Source organism: Anarrhichthys ocellatus, unplaced genomic scaffold (assembly GCF_004355925.1).
Source record: "Anarrhichthys ocellatus isolate YVR2014 unplaced genomic scaffold, GSC_Weel_1.0 scaffold17, whole genome shotgun sequence".
Taxonomy (NCBI): Eukaryota; Metazoa; Chordata; class Actinopteri; order Perciformes; family Anarhichadidae; genus Anarrhichthys; species Anarrhichthys ocellatus.
The window spans coordinates 5783700-5796921 of NW_022280047.1; the positions used below are offsets into that span (position 1 = coordinate 5783700).

General features: G+C 40.6%; 1 protein-coding gene across 1 annotated transcript in view; it reads left to right on the top strand.

The window, feature by feature from the left end:
- The window catches only part of bmpr1ba (bone morphogenetic protein receptor, type IBa), a 65898-nt gene that overhangs the window by 20565 nt on the left and 32111 nt on the right, over positions 1–13222 (top strand). Inside the window, exon 2 of the mRNA XM_031856536.1 lies at positions 1281–1351. The gene's annotated coding sequence lies outside the window, so the exon portion shown is untranslated. The remainder of the gene's footprint in view (positions 1–1280; positions 1352–13222) is intronic.

The following is a 13222-nucleotide window of genomic DNA, read 5'->3' on the forward strand; positions in this document are numbered from 1 at the left end:
AGTGTTGGTTCAGCCTGCTTAAAACAAACTTGATTGAGCTTGCTCTACCGTAAATCTTCCTTTATTATGCGTACAGTCAAGCCTGGGCCTGGGTTATATTTTTATATTCTCTTAGATGTAATGATGATTCTCATTCATCACCCTTCATCTGGCAGCTATGCCAACAAACTCAAGATGTTTTATTTGTCTAAATCTGTGTGACATGTTTAAAGGTACTGTATATCTGAGTATGCATTCCATTCCAGTCTGGATAAGTCCACCCTATCATGACCGTTAAATGGAGAGTTTTGGCAGTCCTCCGGGATGTATTTTACTGCAGCTGTGTGTGAGCTAAATTAACTATTATTCCTGACTTTTTTGACTCAGAAATGACCGAATGTGATTTTCTTTGTCAGCAACTGAATGGCACCTTTATTTGATTAAATGTTGTAATTTTAATTTATTTTTCCACTTGGGCTTTGCAAGATGTGTTAAATTTTGTAGACCTTTGATTTATGGACAATCTGGCCTTCCTAACACCTAATATGAATTGACCTCTTTGTCCAGTGGTGGTTCTGACTATGGGGGGGGATAACGCAAAAGGCCACAGACAGACATGCAAAACAGAGACACACACTCACACATGCATACGGCTGGAGTGGTTTATAGGGTGGCAATAAAAAGAAACCTTGTGTGAAATGAATCCAGTGCGAGTTAGAGTGTTTTGGAGGTTGTGTTTTCTTAGAGATGAAGAAATGGACCCGCCCAGAGTGTCATGTTTATATAAAGAATATTTATTTGAGTTAAATTTTCCAACTCCACAGGTGGGAATCTGTACGACCTGAACCTCCCCATGCAAGATCTAATAAAATGTGCAATCCTTGGCATACAACCTGTGTCTGTATTACAGAAAACACAATGTTTTAACGTCACTGTTTGCCCATTTTTGTATGAATTAATGTGTGTTCCATTTAACTTGATCCGTCAAATAAAACAAGGCCAAACATATGAGGTCCATAAAAGCTCCTCAGCATAAAGAAAAGCTCACTCTGAATTAAAGCTATGGATTTTATACGTATTTGAGGAAACATGTTCATTTGGTACCACAATAGAAGTCTTTATTATAAGGTAAAAACACAACAGGTGTACATGATAACATAAGCTGCAGTATACAGCCAGCAGCCACAGAGAACGACTGCTCTGCGTTTGTATGAAAAGTATTATTATTGTTGAATCATACTCTGATGTTTCTGAAAATGAGCCTTTGTGTTTTCTTTCTGTATTTTCTTGTGTGTGTGTAGGGATTGCAGAGCTGTGTGGCCAGCCCCATCTGTGAAAGTGAAATTCAGCTTGCATCAACCCTCATTTACAGGTAAGAGCAAAATGAATCATTCAATTAATCAGTCTAGTTAGTCAAATACTGTTTGCATGTATTATCACTATGGGTGTTTGAGTTAGTCAAATAGTTTATAGTCTATTTAAGATGCTACTTAAGTACCATTTTAATGGGAAACATTAAATTTAAGTGCCCTCTGTTAAACAGTTTTATGCTAATATTTCCCCTGCTGCCCTGCTGGTCGAGGAGATAAAACAAGTTGACAAACATCTCAAACCAGTAATGATGCAGAGTAATATTAACTATCTACTGTACTCCGTGAAATTTATTTTCAGTATACACACCAACCTCTGATTACTGCAGCACAAGTGAGCAGGATTATATTTATTAGATAATCAATAATCAACCAGTATTATCAAAGTTGGAAACGACACAAATCAATAGAAATACTGAAGCATATGGATGAGAATTGATAGAGTAACAGAAGATGATCGGTGTGGTCCATTATAGTCGTCCTGCAAACTGAGGAGCGTGAGGCCCTCATCAAGAGCAAATTGAAGTACTGGGACCACCCTTTGCACCACCCTCTGCAAATAATTCGATTTTGTAGACAACCAAGCAAACAAAATAGCCCACAGTGTGCAGCCACAGAATATGTAAGGATTGCAGTGAAGGGAGTCAGTCAGGTTGCTTGCTTCTCTAAAATCCAAACTTGCCAAGAGCAACATTAAGTTAGTTAAACCATATACTTTATAAATTACTGTATATTTTACTTGTCCTGAAATATCTAACTTGAACTATAAAAGCTCACAGTGGTATTTTTGCAGTGGCTCTGCACAAACATAAGAGAGATAGTAATATAGCTCCTCAATATTTATGCACTTTTTTTTTTTTTTTTTTGTGAGTACTGCTTGTTTGCAAATATAAATGGCAGCAGTCTTCTGTGAGCCACCTTATAGCCTGCACTAATACGGGTGATTGAGCCTCAGTTGCCAAGAGAAAATTGATTAGTATCTGGATGCATGGACAACTACGAGGTTTGTAACGTGTTAAAGCAGCATGAGCTGAGGCAGGGGTATTAGGCATTGAAATATCTCTCTGATGCATTAAATGCTTTACAAGCAACCTAATGTTAGTCACTGAGACAAGGCCTGGCTCTCAAAGCGTGGAGACATGTATATGCATCAATTGCATTCATGGACTTATGCATGCTGAACATGAAAAACATTGGTTCTTGCATGTGTATCAGGAAAAAGCCACAGCACAACTGGCATCTGGACAAGTACTGTATATTCTCCACCAGTGCATATTTGTTCCTTAGAGGACACTGGGCCATTCATTCAGGAACGACAGGTGCTGTTAACTGCTCATTTACATATGGATGCTTTAAATGAGGACCACACTGTGGCCAGCAGTTAGGAATGTATTGAGCAGATGGTGCTTGGTTAGCAGAGTGAGGTGAAGGAGAGGTTCCCTGTGGGATTGTTTTGAAAACGGATAATGCCTCAAACATGAGGTGTCCTGACATTCAAGTGTCTCAACATGTGTGCAAAGGTAGCCTCCGCTCAGGGGGGGGGGACTGAGATTGACAATGTTAAGACATTTGTGAGGATGGAATGTTTACTGCTTTAGAGGATGAGGCATCTTCCTCCTGTCCTGTATGTCAATACAGTACAGAGTACATTGATCCATTTGAAGTGTGATGTAACTCTAAAGAGAATCCACATTTACTGTACCGGTGGCAATTGATGCAACTTATTTTACTATTATGTGTTTGCTCAGTATCTCCATGTTGAGAGGGTGATGGTAGGTTTCTGTCTAATTATATACATTTTATAGGAGGCTGTTGTCCAACATAAGCCCTCTTCTGGTATTTTTCAGCTCATTGAAGTATGTTATCAGGATTAAATAAATGCAACTGCTTTATTTGAGCTGGATTTAGTCTTTTTTCTTGTGTTTATGATTATATTTCTCTATTTCTGTTGTGTTTTATTCATATTTAAACTGTAACTGGTGTGCTATCTTGGCCACGTCTCCCTCAGAAAAGAGATTTCTACCTCAAGGGACTTCCTGGTTAAATAAAGGTTAAATAAAATATATAAAAAGTCCTTCAAATGATGATCATGGTGACAGATTAGCATCCATATATTTCAAATCAAAATATGAATACAAAACCCTTGACACAAATGCAAATAATTTGTGACATAATGCACTCCAATTCAACTAATTCAATAAAGCTTATTTTGCTCAGTGTATCATACTCTTTAGGTAAGGCACCCCCCCCCCTGACTCCCCAGTTGTTAAGGAAACGCTGCTGTGTGGTGTTTGTATTAAACAGCAGCCTGGAACCTTTGAGTGGGAGACGCATGTTTCAGCAGGGCGATTACTGCTGAAACATGAGAGGGTGTTTTCATGTGCACACACATACACACAAAGGAAATCCATGTATGAACGGTTGTGAACACACACACACACACACACACACACACACACAGGTGTGCTGGCAACAGCATCTTTCAACATGACGGGGCTCTACCCTGAGTTACACACCGTAGAGAAGCTGTGAGAGTGTATGGGTGTGTGTGTGTGTGTGTGTGTTTGTGTGTGTAAATGATGACAGGGCAGTGGCTACTGGTGAGGTCATGAACTTGTAAATGAAAAAAAGAAACTTCATATTGCTTTTCCATTACATTTCACTCCAAGGGCTTCTGTTGTGCATTTGTTGTAGATACCAACCAGATTGTGCATGGATATTCTCTTCAATGGATGAAAGCGCTGGTTGCTATTATTTCTCTTGAGAGACATTATAAAATAGGTCACCTTTCATTGCAGTTGTTGGCTTTTCTCAAGGTAGTACGGGTTTTCCAGTGCATGAAGCATAATGACATTTGAGAGGCTTTTAAGATGGCGAATGACTCACTTCACTTCAGCATTTGACATTAAACACTGAGGCCTTAATATTACCTATACCAGATCAGAACAGAGGATCAGAAGATAAAAAGATATAGCAGTTAATATTCGTGAATTATATTAGTTATTAAATATATATACTTATAGTAGTAGAACTCCTCATGGACTGGACTAAACCATCAAAAGATTTGTTGATCTTGCAGTGACTGGGGATGCATGTTGTTTGTCCCCAAGGGGGCACCATACTTTTAGTTTTCTTCCACCTGTTGAGATCAGATGACAATCAACAGACAATTCAAGTTGAAAAAAAGTTTTTCCTCTCCTTGACAATTTTGGTCAATGCATCACAAGTTTAGTGTCCTTGATATCTTTTCCTCTACAGTTTGCTTTTACTGAGTTTCAAGCATGCAGACAAAGTTCTATCAGACGGATCTTAAGTGCTGCTCACTCATTGTCGCTGTGTGTGAGCTGCTGTTAAGACACTTTTTCTTTTTCCACTGCCACACATTTACTCTCTCCCTCTGTTTCACTTTGTTTCTTTGTCTCTATCTCAATCTCATACACACATACAGCTGCCATTATGCCTCAGCAGCCTAGTAGCCTTCAGCAGCAGCAGAAAGTACTTAGTGGTCTAAAAGAGGCAGCGGTGGGCTTTGTCATAATCCCTGTTTGGGCTAGAACAGACTTCTAAATACACTGCTGCAATGGGACACCACTGTTTACCAGCAGAGAGGAGATTGTATTCAAAGTGTAGCAGTGTTGTCTCTGTGGTCATTCAGCTGTGATGAGCCAAAACAGAAAGAACACTGTTAATGTGTACTGCTGTCAGGAAAGTTAGGGAGAGACACACAAGATAGTTATCCCAAAAGCATGAAGAAGATTTAAGATAATATGATTTCCTTAGCAATGGTTTCTTCTTTATTTTTTATAGGAGAGAAACAGTCCACCATTGTTATTTGTATGTTAGATTATATGGGATGTTTGCAAGTGGTTTTAAATTGAAGTTATTACATAATGAAATTATTTGCATTGTGTCACTCTACCTTACCTGGACCAGGATTTATTTTTGAAAGACCTTCGTGAATGTTTGATCTTGTGTCTCGATAGAGTACTGCACTGATTTAACATTAGCAGTCCTATAAAATTGTCGGACTCAGGAGAGAGAGTTAAAAGAAACCATCAAAATTGATGCACCCAACGGGACGGCAACAGCCAGACGGGTTGTCGGTCCATATGTCCGCAAGTAGCATACCCCCCTCGTGAATTTGATATCTCAGGGACGCCTTGAGGAAGTTTGCTCAAATTTTCCACCTGGACTCAAGGACTAACTGATTATGCAAAGGCATAAAGCCGCAAGGCAGTAATTCTAGTTTATTTCATGTATTATTCGTTCTTGTCAAAAACTTGTATACCTACATTACCCACAATGCAAGGTGACCTCTGACAGCTCAGTTGACAACTTGGCTGTGTCATGCTAGCAGTGGCTAATGTAGCCGCTAGCTGCTGCATTTACAAAAAAGCAAGGAGATCGATAGAGCTCTCACAACTGTGCACTAATTATGAAGCTACAGCCAGGAGAGGGTTAGTTTACCATAAAGACTGGAAAGAGGGGAAACAGTCAGTGTGGCTGTCTCGAGAGGTAACATTTGCTAATTAGCGTGTTACATCTTGTTTGTTTAATCTGTAGCAAAGTGTAAAAACAGTAAGTTGTGGTTGTACACGGTGTTATACGCTGGACTATTTCTTGGCTGGAAGCAGTGACTTCCTGGGGTCTCTGCTGGTTGCAGAGGAAGTTATCTCAGCTGTCTGTAGCTTCATATTTAATAGACAGAGTGGTGTCAATTGTCTCTTTTACACTCATGGCAAGCATAGTTCTCCAATGTCGAACAATGTTTTCGAGCGCCCACTGGTATAGCATACATTCAGCATACATGTGCTCAACAAGTACTGCAGAACTGGGGTTTAAAACTGGATTTGAAACATTACTGTTTAGGAATCAGTTATTTGTCACCTAAATATTCTCTACATTAAGAGTATAGAGAAATGATAATAGTCGTGAATATACGTAACTGACATACAAAGCCCACGAGTCTGGGGCACACGTCCGTCCACATCGTCTCTGACCACATGCACACATACACAAGTGCACACCAAAATTTAGCCTGAAGCACACACACACACACTCACACACACACGCATTCACCGACCTTGAGGGTGTTAGCGGTGCTGACGTTTGTTTGGACGGAGCTTCAATTCCTCAGACTGCTGCGAGGTCACATGGCTTGACATCAAAGAAAATAATTTCTTCCTGGGCGACGCTGAGAGCTCTGGTGTTTATTCTGAATGTCTGACCGTCTGTGTTTCTGTCTGTCAGTGGCAGTAGCTGCCGTCACGCCTGCCTTGCCTTCCCAACTGATTACCTGCGTCTCTTTGTTTGTGTCTTTGTTCAACATCTTCTTTTTCAACATCTTCTTCTTTCCATCTCAGTCTCAGTCATTCTCTTTCTTTGTTTTCCCATCACCTCTTTATTTTGTTCAGCTTTGGCTGATAAATTACCTCTGTGTGCTTTCTCTGTAGATAAAGATGAATTGTGGGCTATAATGGAAAAGCATTTATTTGTTGCCATGCATATTATGTTTTCAGCCCACTGCCTATTAATGTGGAGTGACTAGAGTTGGCCAATTCATGGGTCCTTTTCACTTGAATGCCATTTAGCAACAAAATGGTGGTTGCTCCATTTCTCTGCAATTTAAACAAATGCTGTTTTATTTAGCGACACTTCTTTAAACCACAGCCAGCTGAAATATGATTGAGAAAAACACATAGTTGGGTTCTGGAGTGTTTTCCTTCCAACTGTCTCTCATAACTTATTGTGTTCATCTGAAGTGATATGTTCTGTTTTCCTGGCTACGGATCAACTTAAAAAAACAAAAACGAGGGCAGATGATACGCAACAATCAGGCATGTGGGCTACAGTTGGAGTCGATCTGTATGGCATATAGTAAAAAGGGTGCAAAATGAATAATAATAAAGTTTGTGAAGTCTGTGAGGAACAGTACTGTTCTCTCTGAAGAAACACCCTTTAAAATCCATTATGTGAGATCTGCATTTAATAGTCTGATTGTCTTGGTACCAAGCTGTGTCTTTACTGCAGAGTAATTCATGTGCATGGTTAGCTGTGAGGTTTTCCCCCCGGGGATGTGTTTTGTTTTGATGTCCTCCACTCCAGCCAGATGAATGGCCACATGGAGGGCCGAGGGGGGAGGAAGGGACCTTTGGACATGTTAAAGGACACCTGTGGGGCTTTCGGGGGGCCTCCGCCTGATGGACAGGGTTCCGCTTCAGGTGGCAGTAATTTCACTAAGCCATGGGGAGGGGCAGTGGGGTCGGATTTTGTGTGTGTGTGTGTTTGTGGGCTGTGAGCATGTGCATGTAGTGTGTCTTGTTTGTCACAATTTTAAGAATAAGTTAGAGTTCTGTAACTGTGACATGAAAGTTTTGTGTATGTTTGAGCTAGCTTTTGTTTCCTTATCATTAACTAAAGTAAGTGTCCCATTTCAATGTGCATGTATGTTTGTATGCACACATGCACACCCTGTAAACACACATACTGTGTGTAGGTGTGTGCACGCAGGCCTATCTCTCCGACAGCAATTGCTTCTAATACCACCAGAAACACCACGCAGAACGTGACTCACTCACAACTAATGATTATGTAAATACGATAACCATCTGAAAACATGATTGTGTGTGTGTGTGTGTGTGTGTGTGTGTGTGTGCGGATGTGGGTGGGTGATCTGCCTAAATATTTGTATCTCTTATCATGTGGAGATCAGCTGTTAGACAAATGTACCATTGTTGAAGGCTGAGGTAGAGCTGAATGTGTGTGTCTGTGTGCACGTGTTTGTGTGTGTGAAGCTGCACTTTACTTGTTCAGAGCCTCATCTGTTTTGAGCACCTGATACTGAGCTGGACCAATGTTTAGCTTGTTATTAAATGTCACAGGGCGATCTTCTAGAATAACCAATAATGTTCCAACGACTACCTCAGCCTCTACACACACACAAACACACACACACACAAACACACACACACACACACACACACAGACTGCCACGCAGACTCCTGTTTGCACAGACCACAGAAGTGCATGTAATTATAGCAGGATTATGAAGATATTTAATGTAACTTAATCAATTGACTACATTTGTAGACTGAGCAAGTTAGCAAGCTCACTGTTTAGAAATGTGTTTATGGTTTGTGGGCTCACTAATTTAAACCATTCACACACCAACCTCCATCAAGAGTTAGGCAAGTTGACACAAAATCTATTAATTCACACTTTGAGTTGTGTTCACAGTGAGTTAGTTACAATGCAACATTACTGGCTCCCAACCTTCATATGGGTAGGAGCTTAATGTTTAGATAATGCTGCTGTCTGCCTTAGAATGTTGTAAGTTAGTGGTGCAATATCCATCGTCTTGCAGCTGAGCCTGAAGGACACACTTCATTTGTACAAATCAGGACAGACGCATTAATTTATCCTTAGTACACACACACGCACACAAACGTCAAGAGTCTTTCAGGCTCTTCAGGGAGTAATCACAAGATTGAGTTACATTGAATGAATTGAGCTGTTGTTGATACCTTAACAAATTGAACCGCATGTTCCCCTCAACTATACCATGACCTTGATTACCTCAAGCAGCATTTCAGGAGGAGCAATGAAACAGCTGTCCAACATAGAGTGGTTTGTTTATTCAAAATGATTCAAAATGATGTGTATGAATGTGTTTAAAAATAAGATTTAGACAAATAAGCTAACTGTGACATGAGGAATAAAGCTAACTACTGATGTTATTATATTTTATTCATGTGGCACTTAAGAGCATAAAGAGCAGACATTATGGCAGTGTCGCTTTCCACATGAACAGATATGTTTTGTATAGTTTGAAACTGTTAAATAGAATTCTTAAAATGAAGATTAATGCCAGTAGTTGATAAATCTGCTACGGTTACGTTAAACCCCAGAAAGCTGCTTCATAAACCCACACCACAGTTGAACTACACTGTTTTCAGTAAATTGTATAGACTTAATGATCACACATGATATCTTCTATCATCAGTCTGGCTATGTCACCTACATGATTGTATTACCACAGTGACTAAATACACTGTTCTGTAACAGCTCCTGTAGTAAGCTGCAGGTGCACAAATGTATAAGAGACCAACCAGATCATGAAATTGGATTATGAAATGCTCAATAGTACACAAAAAGACACAGACATCAACAATCACCACATTTATGGGGGTTTAGGACCCCCCCGAAACATGTAAAAAGAGATGGTATCTCGATATCTGTTGTAACGCAGTACGCTGCACATTATTTGACTTCAGGTGTCAATAAGAGCATTTGATGTAATGTAATAATGTGGAGGAACTGACGAAAGGCACAATGCAATGCTCAAACTAATGCATACATTCCAGGATTCAAGAAGCTTCGACAGTGTTGGTCATACATGCATGACTCAGAGCTCTCTCTCTCTGTGACATTTGTTTAACAGACGAGCGATTGATGTTCAGATCAGATGATTTTCTGCTGTCATTTACTTCTTGGTGGGATTCCTTGCTCCCATTTGATGTATCTGTCAACCTTTAACATAGTAGTGTAAAAACATTTTTGAGTTTGTCCCAACTAATATTAGTATTAATACTATATATATATATATATATAGTACTAATACATATATTTCCACCGCCAAAAGCTCGTCTTTTTTTTTTTTTCCGCCGTGGCAGTGGAGACACATACTCGCACCGTCGACGGCACAGCCAGCAGAGGCAAAGACGATCAGTATGCAGCTTCCACGTGCTACAAATGCACACACACGTGCATATAGGTATGTTTCTACGTGTCAGGGTCGTTAGCTTGGAGTGCAAAGGTCATCCTGAGGGGTCAGAGAGTCAGTCTTATGTTTCAGCTATAGAAGAGGTCCTCTGTTGCACACTGAATGGACACTGTGAATAGTGTCTTCCGAGAGAGAGAGAGAGAGAGAGAGAGAGAGAGAGATGGTGGGAGGCAGTAAAGAAGTAGAAGCAGAAGAAGAGAAACATGAAAACAGTTGGTTGGGTAGGCGAAGGGTCAGTGGGGGATGGGGGGGTGTGGGGGCTAGAGATCTTAATGACGTGTTTGGGTAACAGTGTGTAACGCAGTGTTTGTATGTGTAATGTGTTCTAGTATTTTGTCCACTTGCATTCATTTACATGCATGTATCAGTGTACGAGTGTGAATACTTGCACTGGAGCGGTGAGAATATGAGGGTATGCATGAATGAATACATGTTTTGTGTGTTTGGTAAGTCTGTTTCTCTCAGTACATAAAGGTCCCATGGTGGTCATACGAGAACCTGCAGTGAACTCAAGGATCCACGAATAGTGGATACTCTATATTTGGGAGCCGGACCGAGGCCATTGACCCCAACACTGACCCCACACCTGCCCTGTGTGTGTGTGTGTGTGTGTGTGTGTGTGTGTCGACATGGTAGTGGTTGGATAGAGTGTTGGCACGCAAATGAGTGTGTTTGTGTGTGTGTGTATGTGGAATTTGTGACCCGCTTCTGTCTTAAAACTGTTCAAAAATTTGCATCTGCATATTTTTGAACAGCTACAGAAAGGTGAGCACACTTTTACTCTCCTTCCTTAACTCACACACATCCTGAACACAAGAATCTCACACGTCCTCCTACACTACTAAAATATCAAAGCCAAACAGTCTAAAAGTAAATAACAGAAATGTAGCTATTATTTTAAGTCATTTTTGAATTGTTCTTTGAATGGAGTTGCATATTTCCAGACTAAAATATCAATTTAGAAAATCCACCTACAGCTGAATAGCAACTTTAAAGCTTCAAAATTGGTGTGGAGCTAATTTATTCGAACCTCAGACATCTAAACCTGCAACTTTATTGGAATTAAACTTGACGGACTAATTGAATGACTTCAATGCAAGGCAGTTTGTCCTGGTGTTTATTTTTCCATCCGCTCAGTTACTTGTCGAAGTTGCCGCCATTTCCTGAAGGGTCTGCATTTGGGCCTTTAAATGTCTGTGATACTTTTTCAAGGGTCTAGTATGGTTTTACTTCTAAAGTAAGAAATGGTAGACCTTCGTAGCTTTTGTGTGCATGTGTCTGCATGAGCAATCACTGTCAGCAAATGCGTGACCAGTCTCTCAGTTCTTGTTCCATATTGAGGTCTCAGGGTTCAGGGATCATGGGGGTCGAGAGGCGATATGAATGACTGCCTGTTATCAGATGGCGAACAAAAGAACGTGTGTTTTTCGACTATAATCCTCATTTAATCACCCATCTTGCTATATTTCATATTTCCGTCACACTATTGACATACCCTAGAGAGGCTATCTACAAATTGTTTGGTTTAACAATCTTCCCCATTTGATTATTCAATTCAAAAAGAAAGAAACATGGTTAAATTGTGATGTCACTAAGATGTATGAGCAAACACACCCACACACATGAGCAGACAAATCAGCAATGTCTACCCACATTTTTACAAAAATTAGCACAATGTCTAAAAACGCAAATGTCTGGACTGTATGTAGCTGTGGACTAGAAAGTATCAATACTCGTTTGTAAAAATAAACTTTTCATTTTGTGCATTCCACTTTTTTGGCACCATCTTGTCAACAAACAGTCATTTGAAATTGAGTGATGACTGCAACTTATATAAGAGGTAATAAAACAATGTGCAGTGCAAGCTTATTTTTGGTAAATGTGGATCTGTCAGGCTCTCTGCGTATTTCTTTATGTCACGGCCTGTTCAAATTTAGGTTTTAAATCATCTCTAATTTTCCCTTTATCCCGTCTCTCTGTTTTCTATCTTTTCTCCTCTGTCTTATTCATCCTTTTATTTTTCTAACCCCTTTCCCCCCCTCCTGTCGTCTGTTTTTCTCCCCCATTTCATGTGCCTCCCCCTTTCTTTTTTCCTGCTAATTGCCAACTCGTTGTAGCAGCCCGGGAGCAGGGAGCTCGTTAATTGGTGAAGAGGAGACAGGTGGCGCCACTATGTTGTGATGCTTCTTGTTAGTTGTGTGTGTCAGTGTATTGTCTTCATGTTGTGTTTTCATGTGCACGTTTTGCATGCGTTTTGCCTCGTCTGTGTCTGAATTAAATGTCTTTTATATATGTGTGCGTGTGTGATTCCTGCATGCACGCGACTGTGTGTGCTTTGTGTGTGTTTTGTGTGTCTGTGTTAAATGTGTGTGTGTGTGTGTGTGTGTGTGTGGGGTGCCCCTGCTTGTTAGCGGCGCGGAGCCCCTTCTCACTGTAATCTCTTTGTTTATGCAGTGCGAAAAGGGCCTGGCGGGGGCATGAACTCCCCACGCTCTTATCCCACTGTGCCACTCACCCCTAGTAGACCCTGATGCCCCCCCGCCACCCTTCCGACACCCCGCTTTGCTCCCATCACCTCCCCTATCCGACTCAATTCCTGCCCACCTCTCTCCTCCCTCCTCCCTCCCTGTGTCCTGTTGTCCCTCCTTCCTGTCTGGCTTTGTTAACATCAGAAACTTAAACTGTACAATTTGCAAGAGGTCACCAAAGATGCACCAAACTATTACCAACAGTGCTAGGCAAGTTACTAGAGTTTGTCATCAATTACTCATTAAACATTGAAAAAGTCATTGTGGTTTAACAGGAAGACAGCCCAGCAATTTGGAGGGATTTACTGACAATCCAGCAGCAGCTAGCCCCGGTGACTGCACACAGCCCTTAAGAAGTCCCAGCTGCGTGATTCATTGGTGTAGGTGTACCTGTGGCTAACGTTAGCAAGCCAGCTAAGAACATACAAAATGTTAATATGACAACTCTGGAGGTACTTGCATTTATCGTCTTTTGGTATTGGGTATTAGTGCCAAACTGAAATTATAAAATTTCATATCCGATCACATTCCAATGAATGTGAGTTGGTCATGCTCATTTTGAG